The 27,199-nt window shown below is 37.9% G+C and overlaps 1 long non-coding RNA gene across 1 annotated transcript in view; it reads left to right on the top strand.

The window, feature by feature from the left end:
* Positions 1 to 26,721, top strand: part of LOC119701922 — a 29,992-nt gene extending 3,271 nt beyond the window's left edge. The window contains exon 3 of the long non-coding RNA XR_005257209.1: positions 26,602 to 26,721. This is a non-coding gene — a long non-coding RNA (uncharacterized LOC119701922). The remainder of the gene's footprint in view (positions 1 to 26,601) is intronic.
* Positions 26,722 to 27,199: the final 478 nt, after the last annotated feature.

Raw genomic sequence — 27,199 nt, 5'->3', positions numbered from 1 at the left:
CCCCAGTCTGCTCAGTCAATATTCAGAAGATCTTCAGGCAGATGAGAGGACTTTACAGGTCAGAGTGTCTGTCCTACTGGACTGATTGTTTAAACAGGGCTTATACTTGTATCAAACAGGAGTTCAATCTGGATTTGTCTTTTTCTTCACTTGCTTTCCAGAATTTCAAGCTACAAATATTTTCATTTTATCATGGAGGTCAAAAAATAAAAAAAAGGAATTAAAGAAATAAATGACTCAGAAGAAGATAGAAGTTACATTTTTATTCTGTTTCTGATTTGCTGATAAATTAATACAGTTCTAGCTTCTATGGAGTGCATACACCGATGAGGGAGCAGAGCTGATAAATGTGAGGGTTTCCTGTTGCACCCTGCTAGTAAACTGCTGGTGATTGGATGTGTTTCACCAAGATTACTGCTGTGGTCTTTTTGAGCACTGGAACTTAAAGACTTTGTCAACATTAGTATGCTGGGACAGCATTTTGATCTTTGTTGCTGATTGCCTTGCTCTGATAACATGTTAGCTGCTGTCTTGTTTGCTTCCTGAGCTGCCTGCTCCCAGTTTGGATGAAAATTGGGGTTATTTTTGTTGCTATTGTTGTGTTTTCTTTCTTTTTTTTTTTTAATCTTTAAGTTGTATATTCAACTCATTTTTTTGACTAACCACTCTCCTGCTTGCACTTTACCTTCAGAAGTTAGAAAAGGGTTCAGGCGTGTCCCACCACATCCTTTATTTAAAATAAAGGGTACTTTGCTAAATTAAGGGTTGAGGGACCAGGTCTTCTTAAGAGAGCACAGTTTGAGGCATTTATGTTTAACAACCACCCCACACTCCTACTATGAAGGTCTTTATAAATCGATATAAATTTGTTATCATGCTATTAAACATGTGTAAAAGGTTCAAAATATGTGGATACAGGTATACATTACAGCTTGTATCTCTAGGATGAAGAGTAAGTCTGACCATGTTCTCAGATCCTACAATACAGAAGAGACTGCTCATTGAGAAGAGGTGGATAGAAATGTCCTGTCCTTCTCCCCTCTTTTATTTTTTTCTTAAAGACAAATAGAAGCAGGGGTGTGCATGCCTGTGAGTCACCTTAAAGATGAGCTGTGGGAAATGTGTATTCCTGAGCATAAGTGGATTTAGGCTAGGCATGGCTGGGGCCTGCAGCTGCCCAGCACAGCACCCCAGTGCTGGAGGACTCTTGCTATCCAGAAATGGACAAGAGATGAACCAAACCAGCAATGAGATTTCTGCACATGCATGGGACATAATCAGGAGGTGAGTGTAAGCTGGATACTGTCTACTTTTATGCTCATGGCCTTAAGAAGACTCCCTCTTCAGACTGTTGTGACTGTTTCCCTGTGGCTCATTATTCAGGTTTGCAAAGTTGACTCTTCTCCTCAGACAAATGTCCACGTGCTTTCCACCTACACTTGTTTGGAAATGTTGCCTATTGCTTAATGCACAGAATAAGTGATTTAGTTTCTTCATATCTCTGTGTATGTGTCCTTGTGAGTATCAGGTAAATTTTTAATATGATTTCTAAAAAATGAACATAAGTTTTATTTTTCTGTTATAAAACAATACTTGATAGGACTATCACAACTGAACAAGATATCAGGAGGAGGTTATTCAGCTGCTTTATTGACTTTAAACTTTTACTGATGTTGCTGCTTCTTATATTTAATGTTAGACACACCTCAGAGGTACCTAGGATGGCAAGAGTAAGCCACATAGCTGTCTCATAGCACCAGAAATAGTCCAGTTTCTGTCTTTTCCCATTCTCAAAATACAAACACCCTAGTTATTTGTGCTCAGACCAAAATGATGGATTTGCACAACAACCTCTGCTGACCAATAATATTTGATGTATTTCTTCTTGTTCTTTTAATTTTTAAATACTGTTTCCTGCATTTATTCTGAACTGATTCTTAAAGCATATAGTGTTTTGTGATGTTTCCTTACATTATATGCATTTTATTTTGCCCTTTTCCGTTTGTCTGGGGCAAATGTAATGATTTGCTTATTTTTTATTTCACACATTTATTTAATTTACTCTATTGTTCATGGGAAAAATTAATGACTGCTGGGTGGTTTCTTCCCCAAAGTCTTTTTCCCCTCTTCAATTTAATCATGAAAGGCTTCCCCAGCAGTGAAACTTAAACATACATGCAGGAGATGACATGGTATGCTGTGAATGTACCATTGTGAAACGGGCTATATTCTCCTTCAAGGACCTGTCATCACACTAAGGCCACTTGTAAAGAACAGCAGCTCTGGCAGCTGGCATTAAGCATATGGGTTACTCTCTGCATTTGTGCCTTGTTTTGCTGATCTAGGCTCATGGGTAATACTGAGTTTTCAAAGTCCTCTTCTTGCCTAATGATAACTGAGGAAGACTCATGCAGTATCTACCAAGAGAACCAGCACCTTCAGAAGGGTACTGCCCTATTGCCTCACCTTTATGCTTACTAGATAAAGTGACGCAGGAGGCTGCTCAAAAGATTGAATTGTTAAATGTTGTTGATTCTGCTATGTTATGAAGGTTATCTGTATGGTGAGTTACAGATTTATCTGATAAAAAGATCCAGTTAAGGGATCTGTAACTATGACAAACATACCAAATTAGTGCAACAGCTTTGAGACTCTATCCTCAGCTTCCAAAAGTCCTGGAATATAATTACCTTCAATCTGCTTGCCTTGTCTCAGACTTCCAGGTTAGTACTTTAGATCTACTATTCACGGCAGAGAATTCCTCTCCCACCTTCCTGCTGTTGCCCTCATGCTGTTGCCCTCAGTTTGCAGTCACTAGGATTTCTGGGCCTGACAGATTCCCATGTGTTTTGTAATTCTCACTCCTCCCCTCTTTTTTTTTTTTTTTTATTTTATTTTTTTTTATTTAAACTTGCATGAGTTCATCAAGGATAATACCTTCACAACCCAGTAAATGTGAAGTTGTGAGTTTTCTCTCTCTTCCAGACACTGTATGCTGGATTTAATATTTCAGAGATGTTTTGTTCTCATTTCTCTGGGAAGGAGACTACAACATGGTAAGACTAAGTTTCTCAAAGACACTTCCACTCCAAGACTGGAATCAAGCTTGTTTAGCTCCAAGTAGTACGAGTGGTATGGGCAGCTTCTGCCATGAAGGCTGAGAAGGCTTCTTGTCTGGCAAACAGGGGATGAACGACTTCCACCTCACTGTGTCATCTTCTTTCCATGGCATGATGCAACTAGCCAGGCTTTGTAATACAGGTGTGTAGAATGACACACTTACCCTGGAGACAGGATTTGTGTTCCTCTAAGACTAGAAGCAAGACTTTTGTGTTTCTTTGATTTTGTCTGATGATTTATTTCATTTCTTCTGTTCATCAATTGAGCCATTTGCCAAGGCAGAAGAATCATCATTCTGCAACATTTCCTCCTTCCAGCCAGGTAACACAGCTGAGCACACATGGCTTCTTCAAAATGGTGTGCTTTGTTATCCTGTTCTGCTTCTTTTACTTTCCTTTCATCCCCAAGGAAGCTGCAGTCCTCCACATGTGTCAGCAAATCCCCTGGACTTTCAGGTGTTTCCTCAGGGGAATTGTTTTCCAGCTTAATGCAGTAAAACCCTGGACACTCTTGGCTCTCCCTCATGCTCTTTTTCCCGAAATTAGACACACCTTTCTGCAGGTGGAAAGTGGTTGCCTCTCAGCTGCTGCATGTGCAAAAGGACTCAGATAGGGAGCACTGATTTTTCTCTTTCCCATTTCCTGCTCTGCTCAGATTTGAATGTCTTGTGTCAGTTTGTGCTATTACTCCCTTGCTACTTTTTTCCTTACTGACAGAGCAAGCCAGCCATGATCCATTAGGCTGACCAGAAAAACAAAAGCTTTTGTGACTGTAATACCGGTGTGACTCCAGAAGGAGAATATCTAGAATGTATCTATTGCTTATCTATTATATGTTCAATGCATCTATTGCTGCTTAACTGCCAAGCCTTATAGCAGCTCACAGAATCACCGAACAGTCTGAGTTGAAAGGGACCCAGAAGGATCAACAAGTCCAGCTCTTCAGCGAATTGCCCATATGGGCATCAAACGTGCAGCCTTGGTGCTGTTAGCACCAGGCTCTGACCAACTGAGCAAATCTCAGGGGATAGTTCTTCATGTTTGCAGCACACACAGCTACTGGAGTGACATTCCGAGTTGATGGGTTAAGATTTCAGTGCTGTGTATACAGTCAAATGAAAGCTAATCTGCATCTGTATAATTCCTCTACATCACCCCTGGTTTATAAAGAATAATGTGAATATCTTTTAACTTAAAATATGATAATATACCATTTAGCTTCCTCTGCTATCCAATGAAAGATGGGTCAAAATTTTGTCTGAGTGCTCAGATGTGTGGTGTTGAAAGGTAGGATACACAAAAGTATGAATAAAAACATGTACTAAAATGATATGTCTAGAAGAAGCAAAAGGTTTTTTTTAAAATTTGGATTACTCCTATAATACAGTGGCTGCGGTTATGCTATAATTAGAACATAATTACATTGTCTTTGTAATTCTGGTTACTTGTAATTAACATTAATGCATATGAGGAAGTAAACGATGTATCTGAATTGCTTATTAGTACCCTGTTAGGACTGGAGCCTACACACATATATGGAAGTTTACTCACCAAATATTTTCGTTGGCGGTCACTGAATGACTCATGTGACTAACGCTATGAATGGCTGTTTGTAGGCAGCAACCCTTAGATTCTAAATAAAATTAACATGAAGTTAACTGCACTAACCACTTTGGATTTACCTGCTGCAATTACCCTGAAGTTATACTTTGATTGTTTAAAAAAATTTATTAATGGTAGGCATGAAAAAAATGGGTTATGCTAAAGTGTTAGTGCTCAAACTATGTGGAAAATAGTAACCACAATGCAAGTAAAGTGGAATTCCAACCAGTTCAAACTGTGCCATAGAATAGATTGAGCATTTTTTTGGTAGATACATTTGTTTGTAACTGAAATTTGGCCCAGAACTGCCTAGCTCCAGAAGCTAACTATTTTTAAAATAGCTACTAGCAATAGCAAGAGCTGTGCACCCTCCATACAAGGGTATGCTGCAAGGTGCAGCATTTTCAGCCTTTCTGTAGGAAGTGGTAGGTAGCAGGGCCCCTTTCTATCCTGACATTCCTAAAGGGAATGTAAGTAGATGAGCATATTTGTAATAAGATGTCTCGCACAGATAGCTGGAGCTCCGGAGAGATAAAAAAAATACTGGTCTCTAAAAACAAGACTACTTTTTTCCCTCTCCTTAAAATCTTAAATGTTATTGTACAGAGAAAGAAGAGGGCTTAATCTTGCATGACACATGGAGGAGGAAGTTTGTGTAGAAGTATGTATCATCTGAGTTAAAAAAATTCACATTCAAATGCCATCCATTTCTAGACTTTCTGCTTGTCCCCAACATATATATAATAACCCCATGATGAATGAATATCAGAAATAGGTTTTTATAGATTAGATGCATGATAGACTGCATTGCTTCTGAGAGTCTATTGGGGCAATGACCATTGAACTAAAGAGAATTTACATGACCAACCATTAGAATCGATCCAGTCTGTATTATAGATAGTCCCTAAATACATATCAATGTGACAAATGGAAATAGCTGTACTGCACAGGCCAGTAAGTTGTGATTCAAGGAGAACATACTTATTGACACATAGACTGCTCAAAATGAACCTTGATTTAATGAACTAGAAATGGGATTTTTGATGCTGTTAGAAATACTATATTCTGCTAATTAGAGATCCCATTAGGTAACTTGCAAAGTTATTTTGTAGGCAGAAAAGGCTTCTTAATGAGTAAAGTCCTGTCACACATATGGCCAGCATTGTGGTTATATACACTGAATGGTCAGGCAGAAGTGAAGCGAAAGGAAGTCTTTACAGCCATTTCTTCCTTACAGCACGAGGATTTATCAGCTGTGACATTTATTGTGTCTTTGTCCCCCCTGTGGAAAGACATTGAGAATAGAGGGCATCAGTAATGCAGAAGTACCATGTGAAATTTCTGGTGTAAGTAAGACATAACCAGCATCCCAGGAGGCTCCTGAGTTTTGCCCCCAAGTTTTCTCAAGGGAATTGCCTTTTTATTTTAAGGGCAGAGGGTGAGGAGGGCAGGAGGATATTATGAACTTATTTACAGCAGCCCTATTTGGTGGACTGAGCAGAGGAATGGAGATTTTGGCACTGCTTATACACAGTAAATCAGGGTGCACTAGATGTCAAGAGTCCTCTGTTCTCTTAGTGTTATTTTTATCTCAAGGTATTTATCACACAGATGTTATGCTGCCAGAAGATACTGATTATTGATATTGATTACAGTTAGTATTATCTGTTATCAGTGACACAGAAATTTACACTCGACATGGTGGTAACTTCTTGGGTCCAGTGGGAGATATTTAGTAACTTAAACCTTGGTACATTTTAGCATGTCAGATGCCTTGGGTATCTAACACACCTTCCTGGGACTAGCAGGACCTTCATGAGACCTTTTCCTTCTCGAGTGGCAGCTGCAAGGCAGCAGGGAAACTCTGAGCCATTTTAGCTGCTTTTTAGGCACCATTTTTTTGGCAAATTAATCCCATCTTACATTTTAAGTTTTCCTACTGCTGTCCACAGCCCTGAGGGGGTGGATGGAATTGTCAAAGTGACTTCCAAAGTACTTTTGCTGTGAAGGACCAGCTGACTACCTTTCTTTCCCAGCAGTTGCTCAGTATTTACAGTCTATGCACTTCACTCCTTAGCACTGACAGAACCAAGGAGCTCCTCCAATGAAAAGCAGCACCCTGTTCAGTGACTATCCCACGTATTTGTCTCTGCATAAGAAGGAGAAGGTTGCAGTCAGGGGTTAAACCAAGACAGGTGAACCTACAGGAAGGGTGAAATTTGAGGATCTCATTCTCCATTGTGTCATGATCACTTTTACAACTACAAAGGAAATATCAAATGGCGAATCCCAATTAATCTAGTAGCATTTTGTCTCCAATATGCATAGGTGCAGAGCAAGACAGAAATGGTCCCAAAGTCTTAATTTTTAGCTTACAAATCAGGCAAGCTAGAAATCCAGACTCTTAATTCCCTAACACATGCCATGTTTTGTTTGGTGAAAAGAGATCTCAGGTTTAAAAGTACATTCAAAATTTAAAAAGTTTATATTTTTTTTAAGACAGAAAACAAAGAGTATTTTAGGCAGTATTTTTTGTTGGTCCAAGCTTTCCACCATAACTGAATAGACAGGGTACTTCCTCTTTTTTCCGAAAACCTATAGGCTTTAGCATACAGTTCTTCCTGCAAAGAGTTAATTGAAGCAAATAAAGTTCTTACATTGTTAATAATCCTCCCAATTTGATCTTGTTCTTTTTCCCCCTCAAGCAGTAAGAGGATAAGTGCGAGTGATAGCCAGATTTATAAATTATTTCTTGCGAGCTGAATGCTTTAAAAGGGAATATAAAAATCTGCTATGTGTCAGGCAATCCATGGAGGCATTAGCAAGCGTGGCTGATTCTCAGTCCCCTGAAAGCAGGAGTGATAATTTGTAAATCTAGGAACTGTACGTGGAGAATGGTAATTTGTCATTAGTAAGATTAACATGATCAAGGGAATAGAATAGATTATTTACATATAAAATACAGAAGATCATTGATGCAGCAGTGATGAATAAATACATTTTGATAAAATTAAGTCAATATTTTCCAGAATCAATACATAAGTTTTTGGCTGTCATATAACATTGCAGCTTATATTTTATGTTGTGTCTTATATTAAATGTTCTGTCTATTTGAGAATGGTTATACAGATGAAGTTTTTTGCCTGGGCTTCTTTGTTTAATCTACCTGTAGAGCAATACTTTTGAAACACTGTGAATTTAGCCACAAATTATTTTTCTTAGTTCCTTTAGAATGAAATACCACTTAAAATGTAGAATAGCCATGCACTCAAACACTATTTAAAGGGACATGACATTTTTATTATTGCAGTTTCATATTCCAGTTAATTTTTTTGTTCAAATAGATTTTCCTTCTGGCAGAGAGAAACCATCACAAATAATTTAATACATTTTGATCATGTTTTCAATGCAGAGTGAAATACAGTTGCTGACATGGTTCATTTACTTAAACAAACTGTTCTTGTGCTCATACTGTTGCTCAAAAATTCAACACTATCAGGTAAAAAAAAATTGAATGAAGACAGGAAGCCATTATCCTGACCACTAAGTAATAGGGAATGAGATATCAATTGGCAAGTTGTTAACTCTGATTTTCAAATACACCATTTGCAATGACTTGTAACTACCTACAATAAGCGGTTATAACCTCTTTTTTTTTAATTTTCTGAAAGCTTCAGCAAACTATGCTATCATAGTGTTTAAAGAATTTAAAGCAAATTACTTAAGGAATATTGCTCAAAGCAAATGCTATGCAAGGCAGTAAGTGACTTTTGTGGGTGACTGAGCACTGAAGCAAAGCTATGAGGTTTGCAAATGTCGACACTGTTTATTTGCAGGAAGATTCCTTTGCCACAGATGTTCTCAACAAAACCAGTTCTTGATCTTGCCAATGTGAATATGTGCAATGCTACACGTGTGAAGACCCAGGGAGTTCAGTGGGATTGCTCATGTGCATAAAATTACTTCTGTGCCTGCATGTACAAGGCTCAGGGCACTGTAGAGATTTAATCATTAAAAGGTGAAACAGAGGCATTTTTGTTATACTTTGTTATGCTGTGAAAAATCACAAGTCAGTCTTAGTTACAGAATTGCTTTTCTCACAGAACAGGATATCTAGAAAAATAAAACAAACCAGGAAACAACATTGTTTTATGGCAATATAAGCTTTGAACATTCTCTGCCGTAGGTTGCTCAGACTTCCATTGACATCATAAGGGGGCTGCGTTTAGATGAATAATTTTTTTGGCAAGGGCAAACAAATGAATAAATGCTCAAGGGAGAAAGCTAAGCTAAAAGAGGAGGAGGCCAGAAATTCAGGACTCTTATATGTAAAGTTACTATGACTTTACATATAACCACAGTATTTCACTCACTTACATGGTTTTGCTTGTAATTAGAACAACCAATTTGCAAATGCGAACCTGCAATAAGCACCCATTTGCTAATCCAAGTATTGGCCACAGAGAGCTGAAAATGGCTCATTTTGCATGAATACAGAGAAATAAATTGGAAGGAAATGGGTGGATGGATGGATGGATGGATGGATGGATGGATGGATGGATGGACAGGAAAACATAAATAATATCAAGTGTCTGAACAACCACCCTATAGAACACAGCTTAGTTGAGATGTATGAAAGAAAAAGAGATAATTTATAAACTTTCACCTGGGGAGTCTTGACCATATAGAGATTTCTGTCCTTGTCCAAAATGAACCTTAAAGTCTTCAGTGGTCAGATTGATAAGTAACTCCAAAAAGATTGCAGATACATCTGAGCTTCAGATTTATGATTTAAAATAATTTTGGATTGTAAAGGCTACATATTTAATTAATAGGAAAAAATGAATGGGCTTATCCTCCTGTTATTTCCTCCCCATTTTGAAACCTAGATGATGGCCGGAATTTTCAGAGAAAAGAACAGTTTTGCAAAAGATGTTTGATATCTGAGGCCTGTATTTGTTGCTCCTAAGCTTAGGCATTTATCCAGGGATAGAATTTAGATGCACTATTACTCCAAATTGACCATATAATCAACAGAGAAAATGAGAACTCTCCATTAATTGTGTATACAATAAATCATAGGGCAACTGTTTGAACCAATTACATACCTAAGAGAGGGACCTAATATTACTTAGAATAAATTTGAGCTTTAAATGCCTTTGAAATACACAAGCATGCTTTTCACCCTGAAATTAATGTCCTATAAAATTTCTATCAAGAACTATTGAAATCTAGCTTACAGTTAAGGATCTGTAGATACCCTTCAAGCTAAACATCTCAAATGAATAATTACTTTCCTAAACTAAAGAGTTAGTTTAATAGGATATTTATTGTGGGCTAAGATTATTAAAACAATACTTTGGGGGGAGCTTCATAACTGTATAAGAATGATAGTATGAGACACAAAAGATAAAGGTCTTATGTGTTCTTGCTAAACCAGTAAATATTGCTAATCATTTAATACATCTTTAAAAGCTTTACTTTATATTAGTTGAGCTTTTACACTGGAGAAGCAAAGGAGTCAAAATAGTGCAATTTTCACTTTAGCCAATCTCATCATGCATGACAACTGGCCATGCCCTCCTAACTGGAGTAAGAATTTCAACATAAAAATTAGAAACAAAATGAAAGAGAAAAATGCTAATTTCAAATATGAGTTTTGGGCATTAAAACTCTATACAAGAAAAGTGATGGCAGCAGCTGTTTCTTGAGTAGCTCCAAAGGCAACCGATTCCATGAATCACTTCAAAAAACAGTTTTAAAATATGTCTTTAATATATCAATGAAGAAACACAGAAAATACTTCTCAGTCAGACTGACAATTGTTTTGTATCTGATAGTTAAAAAGTACACTGCTTACTTTGATATTATTGGAGTAGTGGGTCCTAGGAGGCTTAACACGAACTTTTTGGAATTGTCACTTCAGGAAGAGTTTCACGTGTTCAACCTTTACCTGAACAAAGAATGCAAAATTGTTCAAATTTAGAAAATTATTTGAAAACTCTTCCATTTCTTCTGCCTCTGTTAGCTGTGATGGAAAAAAGAGGGAGCCTCTCAGCACCATGGAGGACACACTGTAAATGTACTCAGTATAAAGCTACACAAGTCCACAATGTCTTTTAGAAAACTGAGCCTGAGGCTCTAGCAAATCTCTTGGTAAGGGCTAACCACGGTGCTCTGCGTTCGTGGGAGAGGTAAATACTCTCTCTGCAGCAAGGCACATCTACACCCTTCCCTTTGCTGTGCTTGCAGGGTTCCTGCAGGGTTCCTGTGCTTTCCCTGTAGGCCCTGTGCTAAGACCCCATAGAGCCCTCACTGCATACTTATGCAAACATGGACTTTGTGGGTCTCAGCAACTCTGCAGGAAGTGAATTTGGCACACAGTGGATCATATTAAACTTTCCTCTGGCTTGAGAGGAAGACAGAGTTTTGCTTTCTGTTTTGTATTTAAACAGACTCAAAATCTCAAATCAAAACACTGTTGGACCTACTGAGTTCCACCTGGCTCATGTCAAATCCATGTAATACCCCAAGTTTTATATCGTTTTGGAAAAAACCCCATAAATTGAATCGGAATGACTTGAAAGACTGAACTTCAGTGAACTTTAGGACAAACTGGAGCTGAGCTACAAGTTTCTATGAAATCTGAAACCAAGCAGATTTTGCCTGGCTTCTTTTGAGGTTCATGAATTTTGAAAAGACCTATAGCATTGCCAGTATTTATCATGAAACTTGCCCTAACTGGTGTTTTCATTGAGGTCTCTCTTCTTGAAATGAAGTGACCATGTGAAAATCTCATGTTTCATTTAAAAGAGAGCAGAAGTTTTCTATCCCTATGGTTGCGGCAAGAATCTTGAATGTGTGCCCAAGCACACCAACAGTTCAAAACCAAAGGTGACTCCAGCATGCAGGGTATTATTTTAAACTCACAGTTTTAGGATTTTAGCTAATAGTTTTTGAGAATGAAATCTAGCATACTATCTGTAACTTTGCATTCTATCCAGAGGACATTAAGGGTTTTTATTCCTTCTCTTACTGTTATGGTGCTTTAGAAGACAACTTCAAAGCATTTAGGTATTGGCAAGTCTGGCTCCAGATCTGACAGCTGTGGCAATGTCTCTCTGCTGAAACCCTCCATCCCTGTGTACCTGGGTTTTGTGTAACCAGCAAGACAAAATTCAGAGAGATGCTTAAGTTCTAACTCAGCCCCATGTTTAGTAACCTAACTCCTTCCAACCCCCAAGTTTATTTTAACAGCATCATTTTCCTTTGAGGGCTGTAGGTAATTCAGTCTTCTTTAACAATGTACAGATGGTTTCTGGAAAAGCCCCTTTGTTCCTTCAAATAAATAACACAAAAAGGCTTACTGATTATGCCCACGTAGGGCAATGTGTAGTGCGTTTCATTTATTGGTTGATTCTGCCATTTATTTTGGCTTGTGCTTCTTTTGGACGTGTTAAAGATTTTTCTTCCTCGTGCTCAGAGAAAGAGTGTGTTTGATGTCAAAGCCAGGGAATTTCCTTGGTATCAGAGAGTCTTACAATTTCATATTAAACAGATTTCATGGACCAAAAAGTCCACCTAAATGGACCACACATCTTTCCTGAATTTAGCTCAAAGACATCATAAGTGCTTCTGAAAATTCAATCTCATAGTAAATGTTTAAGATGACAAAAATGTTAGTCACCAATACAGAATATTTTTGTATGTCATTAGCATAAAAATGTTTTGACTGGGAATTTTAGTCATGTTTTCATGTTATTTATTTTGGGAGAAAGGATAATGCTTTAGCTGGGAATTAGCTTCCTTTTCTGAATTAAGCTAGTCATCAGAAAAGCTAGCAGAACTAAAGGCCCAGTAACCTGATGTTTTGTTGTGAAATAGCACTCCAATTTATTTAGGAACTATGAAGCTCTGATAGGATTATGGAACAAGATCTCCTTGTGCTTACAAAAGTTGCAAAGTTATAGTTTCAGATGTGGTATTTGCTAAAGGCAATAGCCACTCCTTTAATTTCATATCGTATAAAATTTTATCTTTTCTGGAGGCTTATTTTATGAGCTTAATAGGACTATCTAGTCTGCAGTTCAGATGTAAAAATATCAGGTGTGTTTTCCATGTAGCAATGACACTGTAGATGTCCAGAAAAGGTATACTTTAGTTAACAATCCTGTGAAATTGATGCTTCAACTGGCAATTAGCTTGTGAAGAAATGCCTCAAAGCCTAGCATGCAAATAAAATCTTATAAATGTATAAATACATAAATTGAAGCTTTTTCAGATAAAATATAATTTCTCCTTCCATTTTTTCCTGCTATGTGACTATATCTGGAAGTAGTCAGGCAGTCAAGCTGGAAATATGGACTTCAAATTACTAGGGTTTATAAACAGTGACTTAGAGGGCAGTGATACACATTAATTTTCAGAGAAGCATTTCAAGTTCCATTAATTTCACTGAGAAATGTAGATAATCTGCACTTTGGAAAATCAGGTCAATACAATATTGTAAAGACTACTTTGCACATAACACCTCTTATGTATTCAGAAGCCTCATAATACCAAAAGTCCTTCATCAGAAATGGCAAGAGTGATCTTTTCTCTAAGTATTTATTTTCTGTTTAATGTCTCAGAAAAAGCCTCAGGATGTTAAAACATACAAAGAAATAAATGTCTGTGAGGTATACACAGTTAAAATTGATCTCTTTATCTCTGCAAATCAGATATGGGGAGTGATATAAGAAAGACTGGGCAAGTGATTAAATTACAAACCTTTTCATTGTCAAATATTTAATCATAAAGGGTGATATAGACTTAAATGGAAACAAATTTTCCTAGGGTGATTGGGTATATGCTTTAGGTAATGTTTCTATACTATTTTTCCTTCGGAAGACAACATATGAGGTTGAAATACTGTGTCATGTGCAGATTAAAGACAAATTACATATAGATGAGGTTACATTTAATTACCTGAAATAGCTTTGTATGCTGAGTGGAAACCACAGTTTTCATCAACACCATATTAATTATTGCTGCCGAAAGCTGTAATTGACTACTGTGTTTTTCGGCTCATGAGTCAATGGTGACTAAATGTTTACTTTACTGCTCCTAATTGCCTAAAATGTAGCACTTGTTTTTCCTTGGGAAATCTGTGGTCTAAGTTCTGCTCTTGTTTCCATGCATATAACCCCACAATCATTTACATGTATAGCTGAAAGCACGGTTGTGTTCAAAATTTCTGGCAAAAAGGGTTAAGTGGGGGGCTGTAATTCTCTTAGCACCCAACACAGAGAAAAGGAAATGCTGTGTCAATACTGTCCCACTTCTGGCTTCATTCTGCCATATGGTCTGTAGAAGACCTGAATTTGCTCTTGGAATAGTTTGTCTACAGACCTCATTTGACCTTGTGTCAGCTGTATTCAAGATCCCTGTGGTGAAAGCACAAGCTCATCTTCTCAGTTGCACCAAGCATGTAAGGCAAAATGGTATACAGGAAGGTGATCAGGACTACCATCAGGGTTTTCTGCCATAGGAATTCCTTTGGAGACACAGAAATAGTAAAAAAGGACCAGACCTGAAACCATGCTATAAAGTCACAGGAATTAGATTCTTCTCCACCTTTACAGATCTCTCACAAGACCAAGAAGAAGCAGTGTGATTCCCAGGAGAAGGAGTACAGAAGTAAGAGGCATTTCTGCTACAGGAAATTTGAGAAACTGTGGAATGACTAGCCTTGAAATGCATAATCTCTCCATTCAGAATCACACTTCATCCTGTGGAGAGGATAGAAATAATGCAGAAGATGGAGTAGAAAATAAGAGGAAAGAAGTGGCCAGCCTATTATGGAAAATCAAAGATTAGCTGTAGGGTAACAGAAGTAATTATCTTTTTCAACAAAAAATAGATGGGGAGGAAAAAGAAAGGAGAGAGTAGTTCAAACAGATTGGAGATCACTGCCCCTCTCCCTCCATTCTATCTTTTACTGACAGTGATTACTGTCCTGATAAAAAATGCTCTCCTCTAGGAATGTCATTATCAGAGTCCAGGTTGCTCTCAGCTTCACATGATTTGGGGAAACACTGCTGATTTTCAGGAGTTTTGGCAACTGTCAAGATAATAACAGCTAATTTTTCTTTTATATTATTCCATTTCACAAGCCTTCCCAAAATGCTGGTAGGATTCTTTATACTTCTGGAACAAGTATTTTGAGTTTGGAGGGAACCAATCCTAGATTTCAGCAAAATTCTCTCTCTGTAACAGCCAATTAAAAGATTTTTACCACAGGGTCACTCAGATCATTGGGCAATCTGATGAATACTACTAGACCTGTCAATGTTACCAGTAGTCACCTGAGTTATGTGAACTAAGAGGCTCCTCAGGCATAAGGCCTGGGACAAATGGACATTATGGACATATTTCTAGTATTTTCTCTTCATTGACTACCAGTCTGTCAAAAATGTCATGCATTCCCAAGAGATGCCCACCTGCCCATTGGTAACTAAGTGGTTGCGACACAGGTTTTATATTCAAACTTGAGAACACATAGTTGAGAGCTGTAGCTGATGGACAAAGACTTTTGGGCCCTCCAGGAAACTGCTTCAGTGCTGAACCACAATGACACAGGTTTAACAAAAAACTCAGGCTTAAAGAAAACAAACCTGTTAAATGAAGTGTGTGTCACAAAACCTTTCTGGAGTTTAAATAAATCACTTTTACTGGGCTCTTGGCTTTTGTGGTTATCTGTGGTACACAAAAACAACTGTATTGCTCTATATGCTTTTTAAAATTAATTTAGTTAATTTTACCAGTCAGGCTACATTTTCAGTAATGAATGCTTTCCACAGCCTTGCAAACTTAAACCTCTGGCATAGATTTTATTCATATTATCACATTCTCATTCTTTTTACTCACTATTTTTAATGTGCCTTGAATCATCAAGGTTTTTCTCACACTAATGGCAATGATCTTTCTTTTCTGGGATCTGCGTACAGCCACTGTGCTCATATTTTGTTGCAGAAACCAGTCTGTGCTCAGAGACAGATTTTGTTCTTGCTTCAAATCTCTATATATTTTCATAATGATCCTTAACATCCTTTTGACACTTCTCTCTTTGCCTTTTTGGCTCTATACTTTGACAGTTATTCCACAGGAAAATAAAAGATCTTTATTTTGTAGTGGTGAATATATGATACACCTGCACAGTTCCACCTTGGATCTGGCATGTAATGTCAACACAGCTCGTCTGGCAGTACATGAATTCTCCATGGGGCTTCTTTTCATTGAAGGCTCTACTACAGGAGGGATGTATATACATGGAGACGTTGTTGTCCAAAATTTGTACACACAGAGACATATACACAGACATTTGTTGCTGTTGTTACCTCCAGATGGGGACTACTGATTCACTGATTTTCAGTACTTGCAGAACTTTCCTTATTAATATACTAGGCTAGCCTGAGAAAAATGGAGATATGGAAATTTATTTCTGTTATATAGTTGCTGCCATGTTACACGCATACACATACCCCCATGTCCATATTGGATCATCAGTTTTTTAGAAGTCTACACTAGAAAAAATACAGGCATGAACTCAAACCAAGACAAGAAGACTGAGTGAAGAATATTTTGTGTTTAGGTGTCAAAACATTCCCTGAATTTTGAAGAAATATGTAGGAAATAGATCTCAAAATACCAGAGGGGCCTAAATGCTAGTTTCCTTAGCTTTCAGTTTCTTTCTCTAGTTGGCTCAATAGAAATTTAGATAGTTTAGATAAACATCCATATTTTGAAACAAGGCTCTGTTTTGTGGGGGAAGGAGAGGCTGTATTGTATTACATCAAGATTTTTAGACAGAATCACTGTGAAGTGATTCTTCATCAGTTCACAATGAGATCAGCTGGCCTTCTCACCTTCCTTCAACTTCATTAGAATGGCAATATATGACTTACCACATGAAAGCTGCATTCACTGCCAAGTAAATTAAATTCTTATAATAAGAAGCAGAGTGGTCCAGTGGTCGAAAAGCAGGGCTGGCAGCCAACAACTCCTAAATTTTAATCCCAGTGCAACATAGTGAATAACTTCAGGCAAGTTACTTAACCTCCTAGTTTCCACCTCATAAAATTGTAATAATAAAAGTGTTTTTCTGAAGACCAATTAGTTAATGATTGTTCTCCATCTGAAGAGAAAAATGCAAAGTACCACGGAGGTACTGAGCCCAATTAATTCTTAAATTCTAATCATATCCAAGGCTCATCGTGATTACCCCAGTTAAGTAAACTAGTAAGATCACCAAAAGTATAGAGCCAAAACATCCAACACTTTTGATTCACAGGATCTGTAAGGGCCTCATCCATGTTGACCCAAGGGTGACAGGTTGAAAAGCCAGCCCATGGCTCCCCATGGGGTTTGCCAGGGTCTGACAGCTCAGCTCTGCTCTCATCCCCTTGTACAGGCCATGGTGTCCCCTTGTACACCATGGTGTGGGCATTTTGAGAGCAAAAGGGTGCTGCTGTGAGTTGAAGGTCCAGATGGCACTGAAGTGTGAGGCTGCTGTGAGGCTGCTGTTTAGATCTCACATTTTGTTTAGGCTGAATCACTGTTTGAGGAGGATGAAAAGCAAAAGCTATTCTTTCCAAGGCTCCAAACGCAACTGATGCCCACTTAAATAGTTCCAGATCTGCTTTGTATAGACAGAAACATAGGAGTAATTTAAGTGTTTTGAGAGAAATATCCACTTCTTCCCAAGCCTCCTCTCTGCTGGAGACCTGCCATCACAAACATGGAGGACATGCAGATCTGAAGATCCATAATTTATGGAAGAGCGTGGAAAACCAGTCACATCAAACGTCTGGTGGAATGGCTGCTGTCAAGCCCTCAAATGTTTAACTGATTGCACTTGTCAAAGAGCTGTAGGATAGATCTGAGGGGAGAGTTTGGCCCTTAGTGTTGCTGCTTGTCATCCCATAATTTTGAGAGTGTTCTTTGTGCCTTGTTTACTGCAGAATATGATTAGATTTTAATTTAACAGGCAAGGAATGTGTCTTTCATGTGGCAAGTCGGAAGGGCCTTGGAGCTTTATAGTGGGGATGGGGGGATGGGGCTGGCATTCATTGTGAAGCAGTGGAGAGTCCTGCTATATTGCTCATCTTAAGATGCTGTTTATAAATAGGTCCCACTTGTCTGGGGCATAATGATTTCAATAATTTGTGCTGTATAAATAAACAGGGCATTGTGAGCTTACTTGTTCAGGAATTGTCCCTGGCTTTAGTTTTGGCCACAGACTCCCAGAGGCCTGCAATCAATCTAAGCTGGAGGATTGAAAGAAACAGTCCGTTTGTGATCCGAAGCCACCAGGGGAGAAGGGAGAGCCAGTGGGTCTGGAAGGGGAAGCAGAAGAGCAGGAACAAAGTATCTTCATGGGGTCCTGGGGAAGGACAGCCTGGGAGAGCCTCTGGCCAGCCTGCCATGGGCACGAGGCTGTCCAAAGCTGATGGGATGCAAAATGGGCTCTTCATGGTCTGGTGGAACACAGGCACGCCTGCAGGGAAGAAGACTGCTCCCACCCAATGTGGTATGATAGCACTGGAGGGCAAGCAAGGACTGTGGCATATCCTGTCTGGAAGGCACTGAGTGTGCCAGCCAAGAGGTAGATTGGAAAGGGCAGCACTGACTCCCTGCAGGCTGTGCCTATCCACCCTGTGCTCCGTTTGCTTCCATGGGCTCCTCTGTGTGCATGAGGACTACTCAGCCAAGCTTCCCTCTCAGTCCCTCAGCCTTACAAACTAGTTTTTGTCCCTTCTTGCTTTGGACCCTCAGACTTCCAAGAAGAAAGGCTTGACTTAGAAAACATAGAAAATAAAAAATTAGAGTTTTCCTTGATGACAGTAAATACTTTGCAGGTTTCTGCTGATGGACAATGTGCTTCTATTTTCTTACACAGCACTAGAGATGTGCAATTCATTTAGTAGCCTGTCAGCAAATCCTACCCCTCCTGTGTAAGCATTGCATATGAGGGGAGAAGCTGCGGTAGTCCCATGTTCAGAACTGCTCATGAGGAGACAGACATGAGCTTCTCCTGAATTTACCAGTTCTTTCCTAAATTTTGGGCTTTTTGTACCTCCAGTCCTTGAGTCTCAACTTATTATAGCCTTCGGTATTGGCCTGTTTGCACCTTGACTATCACCTTCCTATCTTATCCTATCTTATTTAAACATCCTCTGCACACGATGGAGAAGGAATGGAGAGGACCCAGTAGAGCATGAAACTCCAGTCCTCACCCTCCTCATTCCTCAAAGTCCTACTTTGGGGGATTTCTGGGTTTGTGCCACAGCCCTGCCAAAAGCAGGGGGATGAACCTAACAATTAAGAGAAGCAGAAAAATGATTTTTTGAGAAAATAAGTAAAAATTGTTCTAGGACCAGCCAGGAAGCTGGAATTGATGCCATCTAGTCTATATAGTTATCATGTCTAGCAGACAAAGTTTAATAGCTGATTAAGAATTAATTAGAAATAATTTCTTTGTCTTCCTGATATAAAAATAAAAATACTCACAACTAAATGAAGTTTTCTTAGTCTTTTCCCCAAATTGTTTTCAGTATCATTAAGTACCTGGAAACTTGAAGAAAAGCAAAAGTAGAAACAAAACCTTGGTTTTGAATGCTCCAGGTATACCAATCTTCAATTTACCTTCCAAATTCTGTGTACTTTATATTAAGAATAAGATCTTCTTTCTTTGCCCTTTTAACTCAGTTCAGAAAACATTAAATGCCCTGCACCTCCTTTTGAATTCCTGTCTTGACAAGGATGAACCTCTAAATACTTCATTTGCATTGGTACATCTTAAGATTTACTTTTGTCCCAAATATGGTTGCTTGAAAGGTTAATGAATTATAACTAAAAGGTTGTCATTTGGAAAATTTTGTTTTAAATTATCAAAATTAAAGAAATGGTACCTTTTTTGTGTGCATAAGGAAATTATTGCACTTACCATTTAACAATTTGGCTTTCATTATCATTATCAGAATCATAAAAAATGATTGAAATTATGGTTTCTTTTTAACATGCAAACTGCTTCATACCAGAAGTTCTGAGAAATTAGATTTGCTTTTTCTATTTGCAGGTATAAAAGGAATTATGTCTGCTTATTTTATTTTGGGTTTTATTTCTGTTTTTACCAACTCCATTTTATTCTACTTTTCAAATGTTTCCTCTGCTGTTTACAAGTGAGGAAGAAAATCACTACAATTATTTTTAGTGAAACAAATAGAGGGAGTGAAGAAGTTCAGATGAAAAGTTATATTTGTAAAGGCAGAATAGAAAAGCAATTCACATTAATTCAAAGCAGAGTCTCTTTATTGGATTATAGGCTGATTGTGTTTACAAATACACTGCCAAGAGGGTTTTAATTTTGGGGCAATTTCATTGTTCATAGATATATATCTATATATAGATATATATCTATGAAATTATGTGGTTATGTGTTTTAAATGAGATACAGCTCCTTACTGCTTAATGTAATATATGCTTCCACTTTATGACATAGCGCAAAAGCAGAGCAATTTCAGAACAACTTAGCTGAAATACCATCATAAATGAAAGATGTAAACAATGTTATGTTTATAGACACAGTTTAAATTCAAATTCATTCAAACTTGGTGATCTCTTTATTTAACAAGGATGGACTTTATTATGAAAGTACAATCAAGCCATAATACTTCCCCTTTGATTTCAGGCTTTGCAGCATTTACTACAGCAAGGTAAACACAAGAGTTTACATCCTCAGGCAGACCAGAGCGTCATCTAGTACAATATTCTTTCCCAAAGAGGAGTCAATAGCACATGTCCAGAGGAAAACACAAAGAAACTAGTAAATATAGAACTATTTTTTCTCAGTCTCTACCTTCCCATGCAATTATTTTCTCTCAGGTCTACCCTGTGTCATGAATGAGTGTTTTACTACCCTTTCATGTGGGTATTATATATATTAAAATGTGGGGTTATCCCCATTTTACAGAGTGATTATTTGATCTACGGAATGGTATCTGCAACCCTCAGACTTCAGGGCTGCAATAGAGACGTCTGACCTGGCTTTAAAGAAATCTGTGGTTGTTGGAAAAGTCTATGGCATTGTTCTCCCCACAAAGTATTTGTTGGGTTTTATCCAGACTTGCAAAAACCAGCTTGATTTGTTTAAATGACCATGTTTACCTTGAGCCAAGTTGCCCTGGATCACTAAGTAGATTTCAGAGAAGAGTATCCTTGGAGGAATCAGATCAACTATAGGGACCATTAAAAGCACTGATCCCTTGTAACTTAGTAAATTTTATCAAATGGTAAGAGAATAGATATGTATGAATAATCTCCGCCTGCAGGAGAAATTAATTTGTTGAGATCTTTTACAGACAGCATCCAAAGGCATTTAATGTGTTCGTGGACTAGAGTAAAAACCTTGCATGTAAACATATTATTGAGATATTGTTTAAAACCATATGTGGATAAACCCATTCCCTAAACAAAGTTGAAATCCTGGGTCTGAATGCCTGGAACCCTACAATGGGGAAAAACATCAAATCCACTCCTAGTTTTTCATGTGTATATCCATTACTCTAATTAGTTCAAGTTTCACTGTTGATAAAGTAAATTTTAAAAAACTTTTCTTCATAGGCTATGATAAAATGGAATTGATATTATATTGAACTTTTTTTCCTTTGGCTGTTCTGTGGTCTTTGCTAATTTTTCCTATTATTTTTGATATAAAAACAATAATAAAACAATAGTAGTAATGGTTGACACAACAGTAAAGTTTCATGGACAAGGTAAGTTAAAAAATCATTGCAATTACTCTGAGTCTGTTTTCCACTTCTTTTGAATACTAAATTTGAAAAGTGCTTATGCAGTTTTAGCACCTTTCCTCCTTCTTCCTTCAAATCTCACTTAGGTACTTTTTGACCTAATAATCTGGTCATGCATGACATCACAATCTGTTGCCATGGAAAGGACTATACTATCAAACAAGTAAGGTGGCCAAAGGTTGCCTTACAACCTTTGAAGAGGGTTGAATCTCTCTTTGAAGAGAGACAGAGATTTCATAGGAAAAATCCATTAATACTTAAATACAGTGCAATGGGAAATATCATACTATTCTCACTCAAATCAATTACATAATTTTAAAAGGAACCACTCAAGTTGGTCGAGCTCTTATCTCCTCTCCGAATTCTCCAGTTTCAGAGATAATTTCAGTTTTAAAAAAGATGTTTCTATATATAAACAAACCACAAACTGTGCATGCTATGCAATCCAGTGCAATCTACTGCAATCCACTGAGTCTTTCTCTTTGCATTCAGATTGAAATGTGAGAATTTGATACTTTTGCAACACTCCTAAATCTACCATAGATTTCCTGAGTGATGTAAGTGCTCTGTAAAATTGTAGGCTTGCTGATAGCAAAGACAAAAGTTGGTGCTTAAGAATTATCTGTAGCGTACAGAGCTGGCTTTAGGCTTCCAGCACTGCACCCCTTCAGAGGAAGCTGTGGGACAAAAAATAGGTCAGTTCTGCAGTGAAGAAAAAGAGAGAAATGAGGCACCAAGAGGAGTCACACAAGGTCAGATCCACTGCTCCTGCTGCTGCCAGGGGATCAGATGTCTTGGGGCAATGATTTGTGCCTCTGGGAGAGCTCCCACCTGCCCCCCTCACCTGTGTACCATGAACCTTGAGGCAGCTGCAGCAGTGTGTCTGGTTTTCTGAGGCTGTGGTATAAACAAAATAGGTAGCAGAGCCATGGCTGAATTTCCTCTCTGGAAATTTGCTGTCCAAGTCAGTTGCTTGTTTTGGTTATGCCTAGAGCTGATCCTGTCGGCTCAGCAATTACCCTTTATTATGCCTTTGAAATTAGGCAGTGGTAGGATACAGCAAAAGTAACGCTGCTTTAATGGTTGAAAAGCTTTTATGGACCATAGGTGTGGCTGTTTGTTTGTGTTTATGTTCCTAATTTGTAGTTTGCAACCTCACTGAGGTACTAGACCTCAATGAGCACTGAGCCATAAAGAAAGGTTTTCTTTTCCATTTCTTGAAGTTCTATAACAAAAAAAAAAAAAGTGAAAATTCTTTAAAGAGAAAAAATACTTTCTCTTCTTTGATTCTATCACACTCAGAATGGTTATCTTTGAACACTATCAAACAACTTGCATCAGGCCTGCAAATGGCTGACAGGATTTTCTTCAGGCTTTCAGAGAATTCTTTCTCATGGAGCATAAGAATGAGAAGATTTCAGCATCAAAGACTAAAAAAAATATAGGCCTGTCTGAAGGCAGAGCATTGTTACTAATTTTTTTTTTTTCCCAGTAGCATTAAGGAAGCTCAGTTTATCAAGATTTGGACACTGTTAGACAACTGCCCCTTACCTATTAAATTCGCAATCCCCTATATTTTGTTTATGTAATCATTTGTGCAGCTGGTGTAACTAGACCCTGCCTGCTGTTGGCAAGGATGAAAAATACATCACTGCTTCTATCTCCAAGGTAAATTATTCTTCAGGGAAGTGTGCCTCTAGGGAATATTTTCTTAGGAGACCCATGAACAATGAGAGATTTTCCACAGGGAATGCCTTCAGGGTAAAGTGTACTTCAAAGGGAGAGATCCAAGATGAAATGAGACTCTTCAAAGGCCAGCTCCACTTCCCCTCTCAACAAGACAAATGACTTCAAAGGGGAACCCACCAAGGTTGTAAATAACTTTTCCCCATAATACAAAAACTTCATTGAAGGCAAGTTCTCTCAGTAATGTGATATTTTTAAAGAAATCACCCAAAGCCAGGTGAGGTCTAAATGCATCCAATGACCATCAGTATAAAACATTTCTATTCTTCAAGTGAATGTATGACCATCTAGAGATCTTAGGGAATTGAAATGTGCACTGTTTGTTTCCTTCACACTTATATAAAGTTATAGCAGGTTTTAAAGTTTACAGGTCTGATGGCCTAAGGAACCATGAAAGTCTAACAGCAGCTTTAGGGACCCTAGGGACCATTTCTGTCCAGGGCAGTTTTTCAAGTTAGCAACAGTTACCAAAAGTCAGTGAGGCACAATACCCTATTTTTACTTAGGACATTGCATTTCACAGGAACTATCAGACTGAAGTGTCTCAGACTCAAAACTATATTAAAGCAGAATCAATTAAAGGTAAATTTTCTTCTTTGATCTTTCCCTCAACTGATATCTTGTGGCAAGGCAGTGTCTTCAGGTATGCCTTTGTACAGAAAGTGAAATAAAGGCCATCAGAATCATAAAGATAAAACAAGATTGAACAATTCTGATTGGAATGTAGTCTCTAGTCCTGCTTAAAAAATGGCCACTGAATTTAGACCAAGTTTCTCAGGACTTTGTCCATCTCATTCATGAAAACCTCGAGGGATGGAGCTGTGTTTCAATCTCTGTTGACGCTTTTTCATTCTGCTGTGCCCTGCTGTGAAGAGTCTGGCTCTATCTTCCAACAACCTTCACAGTGGGATTAGTTCCCTCTTACATCATCGTTTCTCCAGGCTACACAGCAGCACTGGTAGAAGAAGAAGAAAAGAGAAAACAACAGCAACAGAGACCCAAAATAACCCTTGTCATTAGCATTACAGAGAGTCCTGAGAGAAGAAAACAGCTACTGAACCCATTGCCAATGAGAAAAATGGTAGAGGAGGTCCAGCTGAACAATCTCTCAGGGTAAAATCCAGTTAAATGTCATAATAAACCTGAAAATAATCCTCTGATCAAGCCACAGAAAGATAAATAAAACCCTACTAATGTTTGTCTACCCCTAGAGATCTACTGTACAAGAAGTTAATGCTGACTTCACCAGATATATCATGGAGAAACAAGCCCCTACTACCTACAGCCACGCACATATATATGCACTCTAATGGAAAGGAGCCATACACAGTGGCACCAGACTATTGATATTTCTACCCTATTGTTTAAGTAATGTACAACATTTAATATGTCAAATGGCATGACTGTTAAAAAAACAACTAATTACTAGGTACTCTTCTCACAAATCAATGATGTCATTTAGAATTGGCCTGGACAAAACAATGAGTGTTGTATACATTAAGAGGCAATACTGCACTTAATGCAGGAGGTCTGGAAGAGTCTCAGAGGCTCTCCTTCTGTGGGCTTTAGCCTGGTTTTCTGAGGAAAAAAAAATTATGATTGCACCATGTGCATGTGTGATCAGTGCATCAGGACATTTAGAACATGCTGGCAAAACTCAAGCAAGGGTAGGAGAAAATATCTCCAATATACCAAGTTCTTTTGGATTTTATGAAAACTGATAGCTGTGCAGAGTAGAAAGAAGTTACTAACATTCTCAAACCTCCCCTGAGGAAAGAGCCACTGTGTGGATTAACCACTGGCTGAGTTCAGAGAGTCCACTCTGGATATCCAGATCTAGCTACAGATTTGGAGACGTGTTCTGGGGCTCACATGAAGGAAGTTGTTAATTCACTGACTTCAGTCTGCCTACTCATTCAGCTGAAAAAGTTCTGGCTGGAAAGACAATGCATTGTGATGCAGTAAGTATCTGTCGCAAATATTTGAATCCAAATATTGTCTATTTTTACAAAAGCTCATCAGTTCTCTGACACAATTAGCTTTTAATCCTTTGTGTGGCTCTTTATGAAACCATCCATAAAAATACCACTCCAGGGCCAAACTTCAAGTTCCTTCCTCCCTTCCCTAAATAGGAGGGTTGACTTTGGAAGGAAAAGCTTCCAAAAGTGCAGTTTAATCATGAAGTTCTCCAAGTCTTGCTCTTAAATGCAACTGACCTGTCAGAGTGAAGTTTTCCCATAAATTGTCTGTGCCCAACAAAGTTGATCACATAAACAGGTAAAGTGGAGCAATGTTATGACCGAATACAAAATAGTTCTCATCAAAGGCTTCATGCTGATTTTAATGAGGTGTGTATGATGTGTGCCCAATACCAGATGACAGTCCATCCTGCAAAACTTTGCAAGGAGGACATGGCTTTTCCTATGTGTGCCTTTTTTTGGTACAATTTAATCAGAGAGGGTGATAAGCAAATATTAATCAGAAATAAGGAGACACAACAACAACAACAACAACAACAACAACAAAAATCCCACATCAGGAACATGGCTGTACTTCTTTAGTCATGTACCCTTTGCTGTATTTTGCTGTGTGTCTGGAACAGAGTGTGGTGCTCATGAAAAGTCATAATGGCTTCCTTCATAAAACACAAAAATCTAAGGCTTGGGTTTTGGATTGGGCTATTAGGTCATTTCAGGCACCATCTATGAGGAGAGGGTCTGAAGTGACAGAGGGTCCCCAGGCAGGTGCAAAGGAGAGCTGCTTTATTCCAAACACCAGCCTTTTTAAGCCATTAGCCAGTTATCAGTTCCAAACTTTCAAATAATAATAACAAACGTAATTCAACCAACACGCAATGGTTATATACCATATTCTACCTCTAATTCAGCTGAGTCTCTCTCCCATAGTCCTCTTCTTACTTAGCTGAAGTAACAGGCCTGAACCATGATTTTACAAGGCCTTTTTTTTATAAAGTCTTACTTATCTGGAACAGTTCATGCGGAAAATTTCACTTTTCAAAATTGTGAGCTCTCCTAGCACACCTTGGAATGGTAAGTAAGCACTAACCTTAGCTGCACTTTCTGAGGTTCACCAATCAATAAATTCTGTGCATGTATAAATATATATTTCATTTAAATATCATGCTGTCACATCTTTGAGAAAACTCTTACCAAAATTATCAATAAAGGATTGGTTTTTAAAAATTTTTAAAATACATTTTTAAAATTTTTTGTCCAGCACAAGATTTTATTTAGATAACCAGATTAAAACTGCTTTTTTTTCAGCATGGCTGGAATGATTGTCATGAATCTTAATTCAGAAAGCACAACCTACTGTTGTAATGAAAGAAAATAATCACAAGAATCAGAATTGATAATAATGCATCAAGATACCTGAATTAGACTGTAAGTAGCTTTATTGCTTATGGGTTTCAATGAAATTTCATCTGCTGTTTGTGGACATTAAATGGAACTATTGTTAATAAATAGAATGCTAAAACCTGAAAGCTTTGCCTGAATTTTTGTTATGGCATTCTAAAAATTGAAAAATATTCACAATAATAATGAATCTAAGAGGAAACTTTGACTATTATGTTTTCATCATTACTCTCTCGCCTCTGAAGTTTTATACGCAAGTGGTGTCTAACTAATCTGGTATCGTTTTTCACTTTCAGACACTTAATGAATGACAGAAAATAAATGAAATTAGCTTAAAAATGAAAATAACTACAGTTGCAGTACCAGCAGTGAATTACCATTACAATCTATCCCGCAAGTTGAAAGCTGTGACCTCAAAAAAACTTGTGAGTTTGCTGCAAAGGCCTCTAGCAAAAACCCCCATATTTTGTGTGGTTTACTACAGTACTGACCACATCTGGTGGAT

Source organism: Motacilla alba, chromosome 5, assembly GCF_015832195.1.
Source record: "Motacilla alba alba isolate MOTALB_02 chromosome 5, Motacilla_alba_V1.0_pri, whole genome shotgun sequence".
In the NCBI taxonomy this organism is placed as follows: Eukaryota; Metazoa; Chordata; class Aves; order Passeriformes; family Motacillidae; genus Motacilla; species Motacilla alba.
The sequence above is the reverse complement of the archived record's forward strand: the minus strand, read 5'-3'. Positions and strand labels throughout refer to the sequence as shown.